At 46.9% G+C, this 22,919-nt stretch overlaps 1 pseudogene; it reads right to left on the reverse strand.

The window, feature by feature from the left end:
- Positions 1-1,486: 1,486 nt before the first annotated feature.
- LOC119112365 (polycystic kidney disease 2-like 1 protein) overlaps positions 1,487-22,919 on the reverse strand; it is a 45,020-nt pseudogene continuing 23,587 nt past the window's right edge.

Genomic DNA, 22,919 nt, shown 5'->3' on the forward strand with positions numbered 1-22,919 from the left:
ATTTATCCCGGATTTCTAAGTATTTTAGCACGGTGAGACATGTTGGTTCGACGTATTTACTAAATATACTTGCGGGGCTTGATGCCAGTGTCATCTGTGTCGCTTCCCCAATGTGACGCGCTTTCCAGTGCGGTTCTTTGCTGGTGGCTGTTAATTCGTTCCCTGCGGGCTAAACTCCTTCCCCAACTGCTCCTGAAGTGTCCCGTGACTGAGTGGCATGCTCAGATCCCGCTGGATCAACATACTGTCTGCCGGGGAATTAACCTGTTCATGCTTCAGATCCAAAACAGCATCAGTACCGCGGTAACAATACCCTAAATCGTTTTTTACATTTGTGCTGGCGTTTAACCTTGAACAACGCATAGGATGATCAAACCAATGCGCTGTGATTTAACTAGTTGATCAAAGTTATCTGATTCATCCTCTACCGATATTCTTGTGCTGTACACCGATGGTTTACTAAATATTTTTCAAAGATCTATCCCACAAACATGAAGCACACGCTTCAGCTACAGCGGGGTGACCGCCAGCAATGTATTTACAAGAGAGTCAGTGCGTCTGGCATCTGGCGACCGCACTGTGTGCTTCAAAAATATCTCACCACATTGAGAAGGTGGGGTGGTTCTCCAGTGCCAAAGAGATCGAGCAATGCAAGGAAGCATATATTTAAGGGTCTTTAAGAACAAGACCGAAAGGCGAAACCTTCCGCTCATATGAACTACACATTACATTTGAGGACCGGGCCCGCCTCTTCTGTTACCACGAAAACGAAGCGCGTAATTACAACTGCTTCGCGATAGATGACGCGAATATGCACACCATAATCGAACATACCCTTGATTTCGTGGTCCACGTGTAAACATAACCCTCAGAGGCATGTAAAGCAGGTGTCTTCCTCCTAAACGAGCCCTGTTACAGTTAGTCGCCACGCACACACCACAAGGTCGCTCTATTGGAGGCTAGCAAGCACCACTTTCGGGTCAAGGGGTCACGATCTCAGCGTCGCCCAAGGGTACCGACAGTCACGTTGCTCCAGTGGACTTGCCGCGATGCTTCTCCTGCCAGACAGCGGCATGGAGTCAGGACAGTGGGAGCGGGCCCCTCACTACCCTGTCGGTAAGCTGGGGTGATGACGGATGTTAATTATGCCCATTACAGCATAATGCTACAGGAATCTATCGCCACGCATGGCACGATGAAAAATGTCAGTTATTGACTTTCGAGTATCGACACACGTGTTCACATGGCAAATGCACTGTCTCTGTTTGCACCGTTTTCAACCAAGTCAAAGCCATGTCCATCATGCTAGCGTAGTATTCGTATTCTAGCTTAGCGTCGAACTCCGATCTATGTTATATTTTTCCATGAGTTACCACGATCAAGCTATTCGTAAACATGCAATCTTTTTCTCTACGTCACTAACTTTGACCTCTACATATCACTGAACGGTCAAAACTGTGGTACATTGGAATGCCTTGGTTTATCAACAACAACAAAACGTACGAAATGTGTGTCATATTGCTGATCATGATGTTCAATGTTATCAGTGGTTTAGGTCACAAAAGACGGGAAGCTCTGAATTTTCTTCGGTTTTGAAGCAACGGCGACAAAAAGGGTGGCATATGAATCATGCTAATGTCGTCTGCTTTTATCACATCTGCAAAAGCTAACTTTCAAGACCAAAGTTCAGGTCACCAGAAGCGCAGCATCCGGAATTGACTCATTTTTCATAGCATGCAAAAAACACGGGCATTAAAGTGAAGCTCGTAGTACCTGTTTTCTAAACTAATTTTCGAGTCCAAGGGTCAGAGTCGGCCAAGTCCCGGTAACCTGGAATTCATTCGTTTACCAAACGAATGCAACGGAATGGATATCAGAGTGATGCTTGTGATGTAAACTTTCGTCACACCTGCGAAAGCAAACTTATTTTGGTGAAAGGACAAGGTAATGCCAATTGCGGTACTCTGGCATTCATTCACTTTAAAGAGAAATCCAACAAAATAAATATCATAGGGATCCTCGTCATGTCAAGTTTTGTCATATTTGCAGACCTAGCGTTAAAGGCCATATGTTTGGGTCATGCAAAAGCGGCACCCTGGCATTTCTTCGTCTATGTAGAACACATCCGCATAAACGATGGCTGTCATAGTGAGACTAGCAATTTCCGCTTTCTTCAAGCAACTTTTTGTGCAATAAAAGAAATGTTACAAAATGGGCCAACGTTCGAGGTAACGAATCAAGATCGTGGAAAAACGCGACGTCCTGCTATTTATTCGTTTGTCAAAGAAACCCAAACATATGAGCATCTTAGTGATGCTCGTGATCTTCTTTTTCATCACACCTTCAATAAACTAACATTCAAGACCAAAGGTGAAGGTCACCCATTGCGCATGACATTCGTTCGTTAAAAAAAACATCAAATGGGCGTCATAATGATGGTCGCCACGTCTACTATGCTCACCATGTCCAATGATGCTCGTCAGGTCTTCTTTCGTCAAATTCGCAAGCTTAACACTTAAGGTCAAATTCCAAAGCAAAGCGTGATACCCGGGTGTTTGTTCGTTTACCAGCGAAATCCGACTCCGTGGGTATGATGGTAATGCGCATAATGTGCAATATCGACTCAACACTGCATTTCTTCTGTAAACGAATAATTGCCACTTACTGTGCTTTGTGTGACCTTGACCGTTGACTTTGAGTTAGGTTTTGCAATAGCGGCTTCAGAAGAAATCACGAGCATCGTTATGGTACCCATATGTTGTATTTAAAAAAAATCAGTTCCTGGGCACGCCATTTTGCTTAACCTTAAGCTTTGACCTTCAAAGCTAGCTTCTACAGGTGTGACGACAGTAGACATCACACGCATCTATACGGTGTCATTTAGCTGGATTTATCGGGTAAGCAAATAAATTCCAGGGTACCACGTTTTGCATGACTTTCACCTTTAACCTGGTGAGGGGAATTCATTCCGCAAAAGTGACACAAAAGTGAGCATGATGAACATAAATATGACACCTTCCAGAGTGGACGAATGAATCGGATGAAATAGAAACCAGGCCGCGCCAGTCCGCGGCCATATCGTGGCGACAGCTAAGAAACGGAGCGATGATCGGTCACAGCTGTGGGCGTATTTTAACCTTAGGCAGTGGTCAGACGTTGCTGCCGGCGCCGCCTCTCGGCACTGAATCGGCGCCGGATACAGGCGGCGGCTGGACACCAGTCGCTGGTCCGAAGGCTGAGGGAACCTGCCGAGTTATCTCTGCGGCCGGGGGGAAGGTGCGCGGCTCTGCGGCTGAGGCGCCAGCCGCTGGTCCGTAGGCTGAGGAAACTTGTTGGGATGCTTTCGGAACATGTGGGAGGGCGCCTGGTTCGGGAGCTTTAGCACCGGCCGCTGGTCGATAGGACGTGAGATTCTTCGGGGCCGCCTCCGTGGCCGGTGAGTAGGCGGCGAGCTCAGGAGCTGCAGGACCGGCAGCTGGGAAGGAAACAGTCGCATGGGACACGGAGTATGTATGACGTGTGCAAGGTTACCTGCCAAATTCAGAGTACAACCAAGAAAACGTGCATGAGTTGTTGCCTAGAGTAACGTTGCACAGCGAGGTGCAACGTTACGCCCTGATGCGGAATACGAGAGGATTTAGGTATTTTACCTGACAGATGAGCCTTGTTCCGCCGTCCGACAGCATGGGAGCCAAGCAAAACTGGACAGCAATCGATGTGTTGGGAGCTGTTTAATATTTAAGAGGTCCAAAGGTCAAAAGGCCAGATCGAAGCAGAAGTTCATCCGTTTGGGTCGGAGGACAAAAGCAAACAAGCCGGTCGATGAGGGCTGACAAACGTGTTTATTGTACAAACGTGTTTATTGCACGTTAAACGTATTTGTTGTACACTACATACTGGTTTGCTTTGCAAGCCAGCGCACTACAGTGCATAATGCGCTCGATTAAATGCAAACAATGTGCACTGCATAACATTGTGCACCAGGGTGCACAATTCTCATCAGGCATATTTTGCGGTGGATTTACCGAGCAAATTATTTCGGAGGGGGTGGCTCTATAGGAGAGTGTTTTTATGCAGGGCCCAAATAATAAAACAAAAGGATCGGTACAGTCGTGTATCGGGGCGGCGCAGCGACGCGCAATACTTCACAGACGTGGCACGGTCTGTTATTGGCGAGGAATCTGCCGCCGTGAATACCATTCAAAAAGACCGAACAGTGCCACCAAATTTCGAATCAAACCGCGAGTAAGCAATTGGGAACCCGATATTGCACATAAAAATATAGTCGACAAGATGGAAAACAACGAAACGACACCTCTTGCGCCACCAGACGTGCGCAGGGACTCTCAAAGGGACGGGATTGGCTGGGCAAAGCCCTCAATTCTCACCCATCGCCTGTGTCGCACGCTGGGATCCATGCTCGCCTTCCAGTCTCCCCATCATGGCTTCGACCCTTGCCGAGACAGAGTTGATGGTAAGCTCCATCTGATCCACCCGGTGGGTAAGTCTGTGGCCAAGGTTAAGTGGCTGTCAGCTAGAAGTTGTGAGCTGTGACAGATCAAAAGAGAAGCGATGCATTTATTGGCCTAGGGTCAGGAGTAAATAACAAGCATTGCTTAGCGCTGTCACTAATCACGTGTGTCTATCAAATCAAAAGGTTCGGAATGCATCTTAAAACAAGAGACAGGCACACTCACGCCCCAAATTGTTCTGGACTGACGCCGCCGTATCCCCCGTAGGCGTTACTCGGCCGAGATCGGCGACTGGACGCCCGTCTTTCAATGTCATCTGCAGGTCGGGGTAAGGTCAAAGGACATGGGCCAGGTGAACAGGAGCCAGGGGCCTGGCAGGTGTCTTGAGGTCTGACTAAAAAGGGACATGACCGGGGGTGCAGTTTCGCAAGGTAAGATGCTGGGGAGTGCAAGATGGCTAACCCTACCCCAAAATACGCCAAAGACGGCTTCTTTCCGGACTTGCCGCAATTCATTTGGGGGGGGGGGGGTTGGAGCACCCCAAATCGTCATACAGCTCAGGTAAGAAGGACAAGAATCAAGGGATGCATTACCGTAATCGTCGAAGTCATCGTAATATTCATCGTCCATCGACTCTGACGAGTATTCTTCTCGTTCCTCATCGCCATCACCCTCCCCTCCCCGATGGTGTTCGGCAGGCGCAGCAGAGTCGCGCAGCTGAGCAGCGGCCGCCTCCCGGGATATGTCACCGAACACGATGGTATGCAGGCGGTCAACTGAAGGTAAAGGGAAGAATGGGTATCCTTGTTTATTTTCATGTCATGTTTTATCACACCATTATACAACTCCCAGCATATCGTACACACCAAGCACTACTATGCTAACGTGGTCCCGTGTAGCGCGTGGCCCGTGCAGATCTTGACTGACAGGCCCTGCACTTCAGCAGTCCGCCAGCCCATCAAATATCCGTCTCGAATTTACGAGCCCATGAACACATTATTATACTCATCCGAAGAGATGGGAATAAGAAAAATAGGCCTGAAACTGTCATTGCACGACGGCAAACGACAATGGCTATCCACTGCCATCTCTAGCTTTAGCCTCTGTACATGGTGTTTATTTCAGCACTACAAAACAGCGTTATCTATCCAATATTTTTTAAAAGATTTTGTAAAATTTACGCTTCACAAGGCGCCACACGCCAGATAGGACCTCATGTGCTTAGCACAACGGCATGATAATTCAAAATGAAAAATCTACTCCCGCTCCGGGTTCAGTTCATGCTTTGCGCGCACTGGAGTTACCAACTTAGCGGATATGTAGTGACGTGTCGGTAATTACGTGGCATTCGAAACCACATAGAACCACATGTTTTAATGCTTACCGACTGGCAGCAAAGCCTCTCAAAAATCATCCTGCTTTTAAGATTAACACGCATGCTTCCCTGTATATTTTACGTACCACTGATGTACAAAAATATTTTTTGTGACGCAATCAAATGATGAAGTAATGGGTCCTGCACTTGCTTCTAATACTGTAGTTTTTATAGACGTTTTTGACGTTTCAAATGACCCGGAGCGTTGCATGTAAACTTTGTTTTGCCAGATGTCATGTTAACCACAATTGCTCAAAAGGTGGAATGGCCCCTTTAAATGAAATTTACGTCCATAAAAGCCTCATTCTGCCTATAAAATCACCCGATGTCTCACATTCCTCATCCTTAGGCAAGTCGTTGCCACATGATAGATATCGAGCATACCTACATACGCGCGGACGAACGCTTTCATTTTAAGTACCAGGGAGTCCGCAGACACGGCGAGTTTTGCTTCAGCTGACAAAAATTGCCAGCCTACGTGGTCCGCCCCGGTCCGGGCTAGCCCTGTCTTAAAGCTCCTGAGACCTAATATATTTGTATAAACCGACCGTGGTCCATGCAGTGCTTAACGATGACAAGTGCAGTTCTTGAAAAGTTACACCAGTGCTCATCTCTGGATGTTTCTGTGCTGGGTTCAGGTCCCGGCCTCACCACGGCCGAATTCCATATGATACTTAATAAAGGTACTCATCATGAAATGCCCCTGGCAGTGAGCACTCAGCCGGTCGGATAAGCGTTTTGCATGAAAACAAAAAGTTAAAATGTTCTAATTGCGAAACATGCATACACACAGGTCAAAACCCAGATGATGCCCATACCAGCTGGCCCAGCAGCCGCATCAGACCGACGCATTTGGAAAAATAAGAGCATGGATAGTCATGCTGAGAACAAACTTAATTGACGCATGCAATCGTCCCGAGCACTTGAACGTTAATGGTGATATATTCATTCCATCCCCATACGCTCAGAGTCAGGTCCAGACTACTGGCCCGGCCTGGGTCTGCACACAGGCCGACCTGACCGACGCCAGCAGCTTCACACCACGTGGCCGGCCGCGGCTGCCGACAAAGGTGGCGTTCGCATGACGCCCTTAGCGTGTGTACTTAACACCGCCCCAATTAGCTGAAAGCACATGTGCAACACATTTCTGCGAGGAAATGGCGACATTCAAAACACACTTATATTTTAATTAAGGGCTCATTCCAACGCTCAACGAGGCCTCAAAGCTTGTAAGGACAGAAAGGTCAAGAAATAGTTACATCACATCACATTACAGCTGCAGACTGGCTACCTCAGGTTAAACGTCATACAAGGTTTCGATGGTATACAAAAAGTATACACTCTTCTGGCATGCGGCACTAAATTAACTCGAGCGCATCAAACGGACCAGTGCAATCGGGGAGGCAGCTTCGGATCTCTCGGTACTGTGCGGCACCAGAGCTGGAGGTAACTGGGCACCTTGGGGGGCGGAACCTGGAGTAGTTCATTACACGGCAGCAGTCACCTCATTCACAGCAGCGCTCGCTATGCACACAGTCCTCAAAGTTTCAGCCAAACGAGGCCAGGCGGTAAAGTCGTCCGGTAATATCAAGCCCGCCGAGAGCTGGAGAGCTGCGTGAGAGAGTCGCCCCAGCGGCTTCCATTTTGCTGAGAGCGTGCCCCCCCCCCCCCTCCCCCCCCCACCCACCCCCCACCCCCACCCACCCAACTTATGCAACTATCTATAGGCATCCATAATTTTATAGGTGCACCGCCCACCCCTGTAAAAGCCATTTCCATTGGCATGGCTAACACTAGCAAGACGTTATCATCATTACTTCCACGTGACGTGTAAATGCTAGCGTGGCAACGGCCTAACAACCTGGCCGCCCAGTATCAACGCCAGGCCCACGGAGGTAGACCGGGATCGAGCCCGGCTCACTCACTGTCCAATGGTGGATTCTGGTTCCCTTGCTCGTCCCTCAGACGCCGCGTACTCTCATCCAGTGCGTCCTGCTTGTGTAGGTCGTAGTGCTCGAAGAACAGGTCCACCTCGCCATCCGAGAAGTTGCACCTGGGCGCCAGAGATGCGGAGGGAGGATTGGGGGAGCGCCAGAGATGCGTGACAGAGGATTGAGGGAGGCGTGACTCAAGCAGGACTAAGCCGCGTCCCTCATTACCAACAGCTGTCGATAAGTTGCAGCTCACGACGACAGCGGTGGGTGAGTCACAACAGCTCGTACAGCTTGGAGGATAGTCGCTCGTGTACGATGTAGGTACTTGCGATGTGATAGGTAGCATCTCAGGCAGGTACATACGCCAGTGGATGACGTATGCCAGCGGTATGTAAAACAGGACGTACGCCAGTGGGTGACTGAGCACGAGAGGAAAAATACGTCGCACAGTAAGAGCCGACAACGGGCATTAAAAGCGACGCACATGCTGGGACCGGCGGCTTTGCATTTATTTAAGAAAAAGTGCAGCCTATATCTAATGACAGCTAATGCCACAGAGAGTGCATGCAACGGTCATGGATGGCGAGAGTGTTCCGCATTTGTTTGGGGTTTTGAATTGAAATAGCCATAATGAAGGCCTTCTGATGTAGCGCACGGCCATGTTCTTTTTACGACCCACAGCCTTGAGCTTAAAGACCGCGTCATGATAACGCCATTCAAATCCGGCCACTCCACAAGCCATACGGGGATCAAGGCTAAGAAAAATATAATTGTCAAGGCGTCCATGTCTGGCACTCGTGAGCACGATTTCCAGATATAACGGCCGTAAAGCGGCTTTCAGTCAATGTTGTGTATGGTGCGATGGCGTACTCAAACCATGACGCATTGAGTGGCATATTTAAAAAGAACAAAGAGTTGTGCTGTCTAGAGCAGCCCTTCCCACTTAAAAGTATACCAATAGTTATAAGTGAGCTTGTTCCATCATGTCTGATACCTGCTTCATCTTCTTCCAGCCCGAAACATTCCCTTTAGCGGCAAAGTTTTGACGCCCCCTACGACGCGCCAAACTTTGCATAGCTGAAAACAAGTAGCTAACGGATCGTTAGGTATATGAAGCTATATACACATGGTCAGGCCAGATAGCCTTGTGCTAATCAGGGGGGTGTCATCCGTATCGGTTAACACTATCAAAAAGTGGCAACATCGATCTTGCGTGAGAATTCAGGTAGTTTGGCAGCAAAGCCTGCATGACGTCAAGCTATACCATATTTAATGACGTCAGTGGCACGGAAGCCTCTCAATTAGCCAGCTGACTGCTACACAACCCACTAGTTTGAATGGTGAGTATGTTTTGGGGGCGTGCGGCTGGCGCTTCCCAGGTTGGACTCTGATGAGTGGTCCACGGTTTTTTCATGCAAACACAATTCTGGAAGGGAGATTGAATCTCGGAATAGTTTGACCTCATCAGAATTTTATATTCTTCCCTGGGGTGTACATAACTAGGGGTTAAACGTCATGCGGCGTTTGTAGCGCATCGCGTGTCGCAGTTGCTTGGCTCTTTATATCAGTGGGTTGTGCCCAGTTACCATGACTACGCCTCGTACGAGAGATCTCCTGAGCAGTTTGTCTTGAACAATTGGTAGCATTTAAAATGCTCGGTCTGTGCACATTTTATTATGCACATGTGTACAAACCCTGATGTATAGAAACACTTCACAGTAGCATCATAAAGCCAATATCATAGGGCTTCACTGTACTTACCCTACTGCACTCACATCACTGTGATAAGAGCGAGAGCTATTGCAAATCAATATTGCAAATGGTCATATAATCATACCTATAGGCAAAGTAAATTATGCAAGCTGAGCTGTTCAACTCTGCCACCAGACACAAACGGCACAGACAAGTCTACGGCTATCTAACGACAAGCCTGGTCATGGAATGCAATACGCCACAAACGCCGCATGACATATAAACCCATGTTATAGCATCATACATGCAAAAATCGTACATTCTGATGAGGCTTAACTGTTCCATGACTCACTGCCTCATTCCTGAAATGTGTGCGAATAGCGGAATGACGGATAATTTCTTCTCAGTCCAACGGGGAACCGCCAGCCGCACAGCTACCAAGACATGCCCACTATTCAAACTAATGGGTTGTGTAACAGTCAGCTGGCTAATTGGGAGGCTTCCGTGCCACTGGCGTCATCAAATATGGTATACTTGACGTCATGCAGGCTTTACTTCCAAACTACCTCTTTTCTCAAGCAAGCTCTATGTTGCCACTTTTTCGGACCGGACGGTTCTACCTCGTTAGATAGCCTTGGTCAGGTCACTACCTCATGGACATGTCGAAGTTGAGTCATTATTGTCAACAAAATCAACTCCTTTGGAATCGTTTACGCTAATGCGACAACGTAATGTTAAAGGGATTATCCCACCTTTTTTACTTTTCACTCATTATTACATAAGACGTTTACGATTTGATCACTGGTAACAGGTTTCTCGGAATCCTTCTAAATAGCTCAGGACCTTGATTTAAAGTAGCCGACCCTGTGGGAGAACTCTCACTTAACTCCGTGCTCACCGCCATGGAAGTAGTGCATTTTATTTGCCGCGCTTTTTCCAACGTGTATGTTCTTAAATGTCTGCAACACGCAAATTTGTGGAAATGTTTGTGAAATATATGCTAAGGAAGCTTTAAAAAACATCGTTTAGAGAAAAAAATGTGAGCGTGCAGCTATTATCCCGTGAATTAAAAAAAACTAAATAAAGCTTTGTTTTCTCACCTTTGGCGTTTAACACCGTGCCTCTTTTCGAGGCGCACTTGGGCGCTGGGAATGGGAGCATCCACCTGATCCGCCGTTTCAAGCTTTAATGAACCAATTTCTCGGTAACAGGCCTTTGCCCGCTCGGCCAATTACAAATGGTCTTTTACTCGCACCAGTAGAGATGCGTACGGTCGCTGTCATGACGAGGGTGGTCACGACTGTAGAGAAGAAGCGTAGTGCTGTTTCAAAACATTGACAGCGCAAGTTAGACGCGAAAAATTGAAAATTCGTATGCTTATGATTTCTTCACGATGCTGCAGTGACACTATACAGCGCTATTATCAGACGTCATTAATCCTGAGGTTTCACTGGAGTATGTTTTTGAAATGTCCCCAAAAGTTGGGGCATTCCCTTTAAACGAAGCCATAAATCTCGGAGTTTCTTAGACATTTAGCCAGTTGAGGTTAGGATTGCAACCAAATCCATTGATTATGAGTAAATATAAATGTCGGACCGAGGTGAAACCCAATCTGCTTTTTCACACACAAAAACGTGCAGCAAGAGGTAGATTTTGATACAGCTTTCGAATTTCTAGGTCACAGGGACGTCCGCAGGCACAAGGCTACTAGAGAAGGCTCCGCAGACATGACGTCACCATGAGACTTAAGTTTGGTAGTCCGTAGCACGGTTTTTGGTTGATACTACGTAAAGGCCGGTAGATACTAGAAGCATGATTACGAACGGAGATTTCGCTAATGAACTGGGTAGTCATCCTGTTTTACATCTTTATTTCAATATGTAAATACATATTGTACATTTCTGGATTCAAAGCATTCTGAAGACAAATCAGTACTACGATCTGCCTCCAGAAATAAATCCCACTAGACCATGTTTTCAAGGTTCAGCGCCCGCGCCATATTTGTCGAAGTCAACGTGCCTGAACATTCGCATGCAATGCCTCTTTGTGAAATGTGTATTTATTCGTAAATAAATGGTTGTCATGTGAAATGTTTACGTTAAGTTTATAAATGGGCAATAATCGTCCATTTGTCGTCGTACTGCAGTACGTAAATGGAGTGAAATGTAAAAATAAGGTAATGTGATGGGAGCAGGGGGCCAAAATTTCGCTGTTTCTTTATTATGGTCTTACTACTCGTTGGCTAACTTGCAGATCCATAATGTCGGTTGGGTTAAGTGAAAATGGTACGCAGGGAATGATACCCCGACTACCTTTATATATCCCCACGACCATTCCCCAGGTAAAATATGGGACACCACCCTTTGACTGGCAGAAATTGCAAAGCTTGCCAGGAATCGTCCCATTTTACAGGGAAATATGCTATCTTGAACTAAAATGGCGCGCTCTGCATTTACGACAGAGCGCGCCATTCTTGCTCACGGGGCTCACCCCTCACTGCCTCCAATAGGGTAAGCCAACCCTGCATCCACCCAGGCAACGCCCCTCTTAAGGCTACAGGAAGTGCATTTTAACCTCTCAATGCGCGTCCCACGGTGCTGCAAGCCCGTCTGGGCCGCCGTTTCTCATCTCTACCCTATGTTGTTGCACTCTTTAACACGGACTGTTTCTAAGTACTTCCGGCTAGAGTTCTCCGGGATAGGTCACTGGCGAATGGGTTACCCCATCTTTCTGTCAAGGGCAGACTGGTAGGCGCATTTCAGCAATAGTCTTGTAGCTTTGGTGCAAATCAACGTCATTTCCCTAGGTTAAAATGCTTCATTGAATGTTCTAGGTTATAAAAACATCTGTGTATGGAAATATTTATGTTTAAGCCAGCCCGCAAAAAAACGGCGTTTTCACGCGGCCGTAGCGTTGGTGCCATATGAATTAGTCCCAGGATGACGTCACAGCATCGCTACCAAGAATGCAGTAATGAGGGGCTCGGGCAGACATATTATCTGGACTCGTGCAGGTCAGAAGAGGTCACTAACCTAAAATGACCGATATCAACCTTTTTTACCTGCGCGGCGCAGCCGCTTCGGCTGGTGTGACCTGAAACAACTAGTGAAATTTTGCTTAGAGCAGGTGTCTACGCCAGTCACATGAGGAGGTTTGCAGTCACATTGGATACCGATCTGGAGTTTGGCCCTACTTTGGCCTAAATGTCATCAGGTAATTTGACCTAATCTATCTCAAAAGTTAGCACAAGTGCGTTCATACATAGGCTTGCTTACATTGTGAATTTAGTGTCTCTGATTTTTTGTTTTCTTCTCTTAGGGGCCAAAATGACCCCCTCCCCTACCGAGTGCGTCGCAGTCAGCCGGCCACCCGTGTGAATGTTGAATTGTTGTGCGTTTGAACGTTGTGCGTGTGCGTACGTGTTGTGCATGACATAATTATATGTTCATGAAGTGGATGCATGGACACTTTGACATTTTAATTTCATAAGGGCTATCTGTCAGCATTACAAAGTGATGACAGGCCAGCATACGAAATAATTTAATTTAAACACATATCATTAGACATTATTAAATGGTAGCATTTGCTGCTGCGCATGGCGATGCACTTTTCCCCTTGCGGTGTATAAGTTTCACTTAAAACAAATCTGTAGATTCCCTGGAAATTGTAAAAAAAAAATAGCCAAACATTCAAAACATAAGGAACATAAGATTCCTGATGAAACTAAACTTCCCTGTATTTTTGCCGCAAGAAGTGTAGAAAAAGAGTAGGTGTTAAAATGCTACGAAACAATACCGGCGTTATTATTAACGATGTCATACATTCATCTGAGTTCAGCCAGTCATGGCTGATTTCTAGGTCACAGGTGATACCTTTGAAGAAAAAAGGTTAGTAATGTGGCAGCTAACAGGCAACGCCTTTCTACGAACCCGTCAGCTGTAGTGCTCAAAATGCTCGCAAAAAGGCTATGTTGTCGCGAATACACACCAATCGTCGTCGGAGGAGCCCAAATTTGGTAGAGCTGAAGTCAAATGAAATCATACTGGCCACATTCGTGATGTGGCGAAACGGGTGGTGGAGGGTTCGCCTTCCAGAACAAGCGTTCGTGTATGATTCGCCGAAGAGAGCCATTTGGCCGCTGGCTTGGCAGTACCAGCCTGATAACCGGGAGCTGAATGCTGTGGAATCGCACGGCACGGTAAAGCTTCCTTCGTGCTATTTCGATAACGGCCTGCCTCAGGCCCTTATGGGTTCGTTAAACCTTCATTACAGTAATGAGATGGTGTTCGTAGTGCAAGCAACGATTTATTTTCAGCCCGGAATCCAATTAAAAATCTGTTCCCGCATTTTTTCTGTTATAAGGAACATTTCATTTCATGCCTTAGCCTTTATCCTGAAGTAACGATGCTGCACCAGAAATAACATTCTGTTACCCGATTATATTTTCTCATAAGACTATACAGTAAGGAAAGTCGGGTTTGAAGTAAAACAATGTTATGATCGTGACCTCCATGGTTATCAGACAAAATGACGTTTGGCATAAAAGTCTTTACGAGATTAGTGAATTGTTGACGGCGATGTCATGTTTATGTTCGGGAATAAGCGTTTGGGATTATGTTTGACTGACAAAAAATAACACGCCATAGGTTTACCCAACCCCATTATCCTAAGTTGCCAATCATTTAAGGACATAATTTTGATGCTGCGGGGATCAAGCTGTCTCGCTGCACCCTCCATGGCGACGCCACTACGCATGAAAGATCAAAGACGACAGTTTTTGTGTAACGGTCATCTTTTACCTGCTTTTTTGCAGTATTCCAGCCACAAACATTGGGGGAGGCCCAAGACAACATTGGGGGGGGGGGGGGGGCGAACATTGGGGATACGGGGCCCTCACAAAAGAATGAAAATCGACACCCGTGCTCTGTAGATATCGAAGGCAGTGTGGGTCCGTGGGTGGGGAGCATACTTTTTATATTAACTGTTCCATGCACCCCTGGTTGGGGGTGCATGAGATAAGACCCAGAGTTCACCATCCAACAGGTTTCTCCCAGGATTTGACCTATTTTTCTCTCAAGCAGGAAGTCCAATGGGATTCCTCTTGCAGCAGTGGCGGCTTCAAATAAAGATGCTGGGCTATTAAGACAGATTCCGAGAAAACAGGCATTATCGATCAAATCGCACGCGTCTGATCTAACTCCAATGCGAAAATACAGACCAGGTGGCATGCTCCCTTTCATGCATGCATAATTTTGTTATGGTGTTGCTCGCTGCTACCAGCTGGCAGCTCCGATGTAACATGTACTGGACATAATTGTCTTGTTTTATGACGAAAGCCGCATTTTCTTCAGCTCGGCTATTTACCTCGAAAAATATTTCTCATCAATAACCTGCTTAGGTCATGTGGAATGTGGAATCCATATAGGTAGCTAGCGAGGCATCCAAAATGTGCCTGTCGGCAAAAACAGCCCATCCACAGGGCCAAATATCTACACACCGGAGATGCTGAGCCTGGGGTGCTGGTGCGCTGGATGCCACTCTAGCATGAGCTTAATTTTTAATCATTTTGGTTTGAGCAAGTGTTTGGAATAATTTTGCCTGACAAGACTTTGGCAATACGATAATTCCCTAAAACCCGGCCGTACGGGCTGAAACTGGTGACGGCAGGTATAAATTGATGACATTTTTACACTCTGGGAACGAAGTACCTACGCGAACGCAGCCACATGATTTCGCCCCGTCCAGTCACCCTCGCAAACGCAGCGCTTGCGGTGCGCTCCCTACACCCGAGCAAATCTGCTAGGACGGCTTAGCAACGCCTCTTTAACAGCACCACAGCAAGACCGGAAAACGTTTACGGTCGCGTTCGAAATACGCATTCAGCAGCTTAATCTGACTTTTAGGCAATAACCTTCTGAAGCTTGGACCATTTGCCGCATCATTGCTAGCACGATTGCATGAGCGACTCTACTGTTCTTTGATCATGAACAGAAAACAGCCTAAGATGTGACGGTGTTCGTATGACGTCGCTATGACGTCACACATGCCTGGGTGACCTAGAAATAGTATGCACAAAATGGCACCAAATAATATGCACATCTTCGCGACTGCCAAACCGCGAAGATGTGAATGCTATTACTCAAAACCCTCAAGAATCGGAGGGTTTTGGACCTAAGCCGAATACATAGGTCTGGAACTAAAAAAGGAATATATATATATATATATATATATATATATATATATATATATATATATTGCCGTGAAGTGCATGGAATGGTTTTAATATGCCTGCTTCAGTCCAAAGCCCGATACAAATGTGGAACACTCCGTTCAACATTAAAGCGAAAGACCTTCGCTGGCTGGCGCTTAGTGGGAATATGCCTTCTTTTACTCCAACTATGTTGGCCATTCACTCCTGGGTCATTGAGTTACACGTATGCCACGGCGAAATACGGCGCGGCGCAGTCAGTCGTGATCACTTACGTTTTCATGGTCTCTCGAATTTCCTCAAACGGGTAAGTACCGTCACTGTTTGCTTTAGCCAGCTTGAGAGCGTTCTCCATGTCGATCATTTTGTCACGCTTGCCCAACTTGCCTGAAATTTCAGTAGGCCTACGTCAGATGCCGTTAACAGCACGTAAAACGCTGCCGAGGTTTGCAAAGGTGACCCAACCCTGCCCGAACAGGCACGGTTTCCGTTCTGTCCTCAACACGGAAAGTTTCCTTACACAAGACATACACAATCTGTGACAGGTTAAACGCGGCTGCATGCAGCTTGCTATGATTGCGGTTCGGAAGTTGTTTTTTTTAGAATAACTGAATTTAGCGAGATATGAGCTAAGCAGCCTATGTTCATAATATATGAGTAGGAACGAAAAACATAAACCATTTCATCAACCAACATCCCTTCAGTTGGTTCTACAAACCGACTGAGAGGTTACCGCAGAGCCAGCGATGACTTGTGAACAAGCATCGCATAACAACAAAGGCCGCACGCCAAGGGCTATCGGACACTAGTTATGTACACTAGTTACGAACTCTAGTTAAGAATGAGTGGGCGGCCTCGGTCATCACCATCAAATTAACACTCTATCAATGTTCTTAGTCGCCTGTTGTTCACTGCAGACAATACACAAGGTCTCACCTAGCACGTTATTGTAACCGCGCCTCAAGTAGTCGACGACTTCAAACTCGTTCTTGTGAGCTGTTACATCGTTTTTCACCTCGCTGTATGTGTCGTTGATGATGGCCAAGAACATGTTCTGTGGAGGAACACTAACGGCTCAGTAGTCCGTTCTTGGCAGGCCACGATGACACGCGCGCGATAGACTTTTTCGAGCACTTCACGCATCTGCCAGGAGACAAGCTCTTCCAGATGCGCCGAAACGCTAAACAAAGCCTGGGCGGCTCTTGAAAGAAAAATGATACATGGACAGCCAGCAGTACTTTCGGCAAAATGGAACGACACATCTGGCCTTCAAAGGAGTAGAAAGCGGCTTAAAAGCCACTTCGGAGAAAAAGTTGTTGGCCACTTCTTTAACACGCGCCAGGGTGGCCAGCTAGATACCCTTCGCTCTGGTGGGGGGTCAATTTGTCCCCCCTGAGTTTTCAGGAACTAAGAAAGTTAGATAGAAACACCAAATTTGCAGGGTATCTTGACCTGTACGTGAACTCACTGGAGTCAAAGTTTGAGCTTCCCAGGTTATGACCTTCAGGTCAAATAAGGTCAAATAAACTCAAATCTTAGGTGGTCTCCAAAGTGCCCCAGAACCTAGGAAACGGTTTCGAAGCAAAAGGTCAAAATCCCATTTGTGAGGTCAGTGACCTTGTTTGACCTTTTGAAGGTCATGGGACCAAAATCATACAAGACTGCTCTGAGTTTCGCATTTGAATAAGCGACAATGATTACGCTAGGCAGTATATTCATAAAACAAAATGTCTACCCGGGTCATCTCAGATCAATGGCCTTTTCTGACCGCTGAGAAGTTAATGGAAGATGCATAATAAGGTTCTTGCTGTCAATAAATTCGAAATCAGCACCACAAACTATCCCATACAGCAAGCCCTAGAGAAATAAATCAGGGTGGTTATGACCTTGGTCTGACCTTGATATCTGACCTTAGGTCAACATTATTTGCTTATTCAATATTTGTAGTGCCTAAGAAACCATCTCAGAAATGTATGTCTTCGTCAAACACTCCGTTATTGTATCAGATTGGACGATTCCCTAGAAACTGCCTTCGCTGAAATCATGGCCTGACTTTGACCTGCCATAGGTCAGCGCCCTTACCATGTACATCTAAATTTTTATGTCAAACGATCTGCTTTTCAACTGTCTATAGCTATGCAAAAATTGGCGCGGCGTAGCCGCGCCATTCGGAAACCGTTCTGGAAAAATCTTCGAGGGGTGGGGGGGGGGGCAATTTGACCCCCACCCGAGCGCGTGTTAATATGGAATGATCACCACATTATGACAACGTGACGGCGTTTAAATAAACCAAAGGCGTGTAACCTTGACTGCTAAGATACGCTGAAATTTATATGAATGTGACCATAAGTAATACCAAAGTTCAACCGCACGGCAAAAACGTGACACATTAAATAAGTGGTTGGCCACTGCTTTAGTGTGGAATGATCGTCACATGATGACGATGCAACGGTGTTCCAATCAACCAAAGAATTGTAAACCTTGACTGCTAGGATACGCTGAGATTTGTAAGAGTGTGACGATAAGTAATGCCAAAGTTCAAACGCACGGCAAAATCTTTCCGGGCACAGGTGCGCACGGTCTGTGCTTTATGAAATGAATGGCCAATCGCTGACGAATTTCGTACTTACGCACCATCAGCACGAAGAAGACGAAAAACACATAGGATAGGAAGAATATTGGCCCAAGGATGCGGTTGGCAGCTTCAATCTCGTGAAAATCGAAGTCTCCGAGGATAGTTCTGAGCAGAGTGAAGGTGGCGTCTCCAAAACTCTTGAAGTCGCGAACCTGCCAAATTGAACGAACCAAAACATTAGAATATCGTCATCTCAAGGGTTTGCTGGGAAAATATATTCAAAGCGCTGTATTATATTTTTCTACGTTTATCACACCGGTGTGCCAATTTCAGCACATTGATGACAAAATTGAGCGCGGTGGTGAACGCCGTAACGCAGGTTTTATTTTGTAAACATGATCTGTCGGGCCAGGGTAGCCATGTGAAGGTGGTATCTCCAAAACTCTTGAAGTCGCGAACCTGCCAAATTGAACGAACCAAATGCCAACCAAATGTCTTGCTGTGCTTTGTAGCCAAAGAACATTATTCGGATTGGTTTTGAGCGTGCCGGTAGTGTAGCGGTTAACGCGTCTGCGTTAACCGCTGCGCATCCTGGCAACCAGAGGCGCGGGGTTCGATTCCCCGCGGTGCCCTTCCTGCCAGGGTGAGAGGCAGGCGACGCCATATAGCCTCAGCAGCTGAGTGCGTCGTAAAGCCCCAATGGCATGACATGACATGACGGATTGGTTTTGACTATAGCTGGAAACCCAATGCATCGGAGTTTCAACAGGTGATGTAAAGGTAAGCCGAAGACAACATAAAGCAAAGCGAGAAAGTCTGTGTTACCTGCGTTCCGAAGAGAAGATAGCCGAGCTGTGCGAAGGCGAAGAATACGATGAAAAACATAATGCCGAACCCCATTATGTCTTTAGAACACTGAAATCGAAAAAGATATCGGTAAGATTGCTGACAGTCTGGTGTCATGATTCACAGCATACGCCAGGACAGTCGGTGTGAACTGCCCACCCCTGCTCCTATCTGCGGTAATACTTGTCTTGCTGTGTAGTTGTGTAGCTTAAACACGGTCACTAAAATTGGGTATTTCACCACGGTTGTGAATTTTTTGCTCGGTCTAGTCACGTATTTATACTTCACAGCACTGTTTTGACTTAACAGCCAACACAGCGCTCAGGGCGCTGGTGGCTGACGGTAGGGCTGACTCAATCAGCTAATCGCCGCGTCAGAACAGGCGACCGTGTCTGATCTTCACATTTGTTTCTGACACGAAAGGCCGCAGGACAGTGTACAGTGCAGATCGTACAAGCGGCTCCGGTGCAGGATGCAGTGGCGACAGCCGCACTCACCCTCGACAGCGTGTTGCTCAGCTGGTTCATCGTCTTGTTGAAGCTGATGTACTTGAACAGCTTGACCCAGGCAAAGAACACGAGTATGGCGAAAACCGTTGTGAACTGGGTCTGGTAGAAGCCCAGGTGCTCGAAGTTAGTGTACCGAATATCGTCTGCCGGGTATAAGGCGCTAAGCGTAACGAGTAAGAACTCACTTTGTGGTAGAGACGGCTGATTTCACACGTCAAAAACATATATTTGGCAGTTTAGAACAACTTGGTGGGTATAGTCAACTGAGGGTACAAATGTGCGCAAGTATACAAAAACTGCAACAACCTAATTATGCATGGCTCTCGTGGTTCATCGCAAGTTAATTCCTACTGCCACATACATATACAATTCAACCAGGCTATTTACGTTAGAGCTAGCATCTGCAGGTTGGCGATTTCACTAGCTGCGTCGATACGAACAGAACAGGGATGGCATTTCGATGCCGCGGGTGGCCTAACCTTTAAGAAGCAGTGCAATCTTGTGATCCACGGACGTCGTGCAGTACACGGAGAAGGCGACGCACACGATGGCAATCACAATCACGAGAATGTCAAGAACGTTCCAGAAGGAGCGAAAGTAAGACCACTTCATTCCTGCGCACTTCCAGCACCTAAGGAGACGACACGTCCAACATGAAGCTTAACAGGGGCGCCGAGCAAACCATGCCTGCAACCATCAACGCTGCGAGAGATGACACGTGCCAACTACCAGCCACCATTGGTGCGCATAACCTCCAGCTTGCTTCAGACCTATTTAGCCCTGTGACATGGCCAGCTTACCGATAACCGGGGTTACCAGCATGCGTGGTCGAAAAGACTCGATTCCATGCGAGGAAGAAGTAGGACGGGCCGTGTCATTGCGCTGACCTCCTCCACAATGTAGTAGAGAATGAAGACCACGAAGATCCACTCGCACGCCATGATGAAGTAGTCGTAGGGCGTGACGTAACGCAGCAGCTTGACGGTGCGGAAGGAGAAGGACGGGATCATCCCACCCGTGGCTGGGAGCTCAAACACCAGCCTGCCAGGAAAGGGGAGTCACGAGCTGCCAGACCAGTACGCAATGAGCGCATCTGGACCCATTGAACCTTCCGTAGATTTAATAGGCCTACACTCTGTTCAGACGCCAACGTGGTGCCATCGCAGTTTCAGGATCATGAAAGTACAAGTGTCATGGAAGCGACACGCGTCCCCTGGCTACCCATTCGTGAACAAAATAAGGCAAACAACGATGCCGTGAGCATATGACGGCAGATTGGCCACGAGAGGCAGAAAATGAAAAAGCTTTGACAGGTGATGATCGTGATCGATGGCAACCACAGGAGCAGCCCTGAACGCCTCGCACGAGCGGAGCTGTCATCCGCAAGCTGACGACGCCCAGTGTCGTCATGAGAGCGTTCATGAAAGTGACTTCTCACCAGCTAAGATCTAATAAGCGTGAACATGTGAATAATGCATAGGAAACATGAGTTCTGGATACACTTCACATATGGAATCTTATCAAATTGGAAAGCTAACGTTTTTGGAGACGCGAGCACCATTGTGCTCTACCTGAGACAAGTAAAAAGTGATACTTAACGCCCAATTGAATGGCGTTCTGCTATGACATTATCTATGCTGAACAACTTAAGTAACCGACAAATATTGCCGGGCGTGGAAGGAAGGTGTCTTCAAATGACGACGGCCGCGGGATGTGGGATAAATGAGACGGTTAGCGATTGTGCTCGACTATCAGGCGTGGGAGATGGTGGGGGGGGGGGGGGGGGGAGGTTAAGCAACGATGGGTTGCAAAAGGAATACTTGTCGTTTAAAAAATTCATCGTACAACGTCAAAAGAGCAAATGTCGTGAATGCCGACTCTGCATCACGGGTGTGGATATTATAGTACAATCGCCCCCAAGACACACATCTAAGTACACCAGATGTATGGTTTTGCGCCAGCCTGCATGGTTTCCAGTCGCTATGCCCCACCGGCTTGGCCGCAACTATGTATGCGTGGACCCTCAACGTTGCACGCCACGTGAGTGGTTATAAAACCGATTTCATTTCCGAATGCCCGGATCGTCTTTATGGCGCGATTACGAAAAACGTCAGCCTGGCCTTCTTAAGTTTGTACAGTACCTTGCCAACAGCAGACGGCTATGAAAAGAACGAGAAATGCTGCCAGCGGGTGCTGCACAATTTTCGTCAAAGCCGTGACGGATCTTCTCCGTAGTGCCACGCAGGAAAAATATGAATTGCACGTCGGGTAGCGATGCAGTCCTTCTGTGTCGCCATGGCTTGGTTTCTTATCGATTTGGTGCTTTCTCATCGGTTTGATTGGTCGACGATGTGGCGAGGCATCTGTTTACGCTATGCGAGCGTTTGTCTAGGGCTTGAATTAGCGTCATATCCGTTTGCTTATGATGTCACGTCTTAAAATCATTATCATGATATGCCTAGCCCATTGCCTTAATCACCCATGTCAGCAACTTGCCTCAACCACAATGAGTCAGCTCCGTCGCATGGCGAAGCAAGCCCGCAAGCATCTGTGTCCACCTTTCATTGACGTAAGGGCGACAATAGTTACGTGTTCGAGGATACTGGATACACCAATAAACACAGTCCAATTCATTTATATTCTGAATGGGTCTTGATGTCTTGTTAAACTATGAGCTTGTAGCTGGTGTGCCCAGTTCCGGTAGCCACATTGACGACGAGCATAGCATAGCCTAAATGCATTCACGAGTATCGATGCCATTATTGACGAATCGGTAGTAACTAGAAATACAAGTCCCCGACATTGATACCTAGTCTTAACTTTATGTACGTGCGTTACACATGGAAATAAAGAGCGCCCAGTATACCTCCATTCCCTTTCTTATGTGTTGCGTCTATTCAACTGGATAAAACGTTGGAACTCCAAAGTGCGGCTGACACCAAACCAATGTGCATTGGTTACTCACAATGCAACCTGTTTTGCTCTGAGAAAGTCCCTGGTCGGACTTCCAAAATTATTGAAAGTTGACAGGCATGGTGAAAAGTGTTCCAGCGACATGAGGGTGGTACAATCCCTGCAAAAAATTGAAAAAATGTGGAGCTTAGCAGTTTGTCAGTAATATACATGTATATGTATATATTATATATATATATATATATATATATATATATAACACGACTGGCCAATCATGATATCTGTAGAGTTGCCCGCGAACGGGCTTTTAATAGGATCTTACCAGAGCGATTGACAGTTGGCAACAGTTTGGGCAAACCACGGAGCTCAGGAACTGACTTTATGACGCAAAAAAG

This window comes from Pollicipes pollicipes, unplaced genomic scaffold, assembly GCF_011947565.3.
Source record: "Pollicipes pollicipes isolate AB1234 unplaced genomic scaffold, Ppol_2.1 Scaffold_7261;HRSCAF=8764_pilon_pilon_pilon, whole genome shotgun sequence".
Classification (NCBI taxonomy): Eukaryota; Metazoa; Arthropoda; class Thecostraca; order Pollicipedomorpha; family Pollicipedidae; genus Pollicipes; species Pollicipes pollicipes.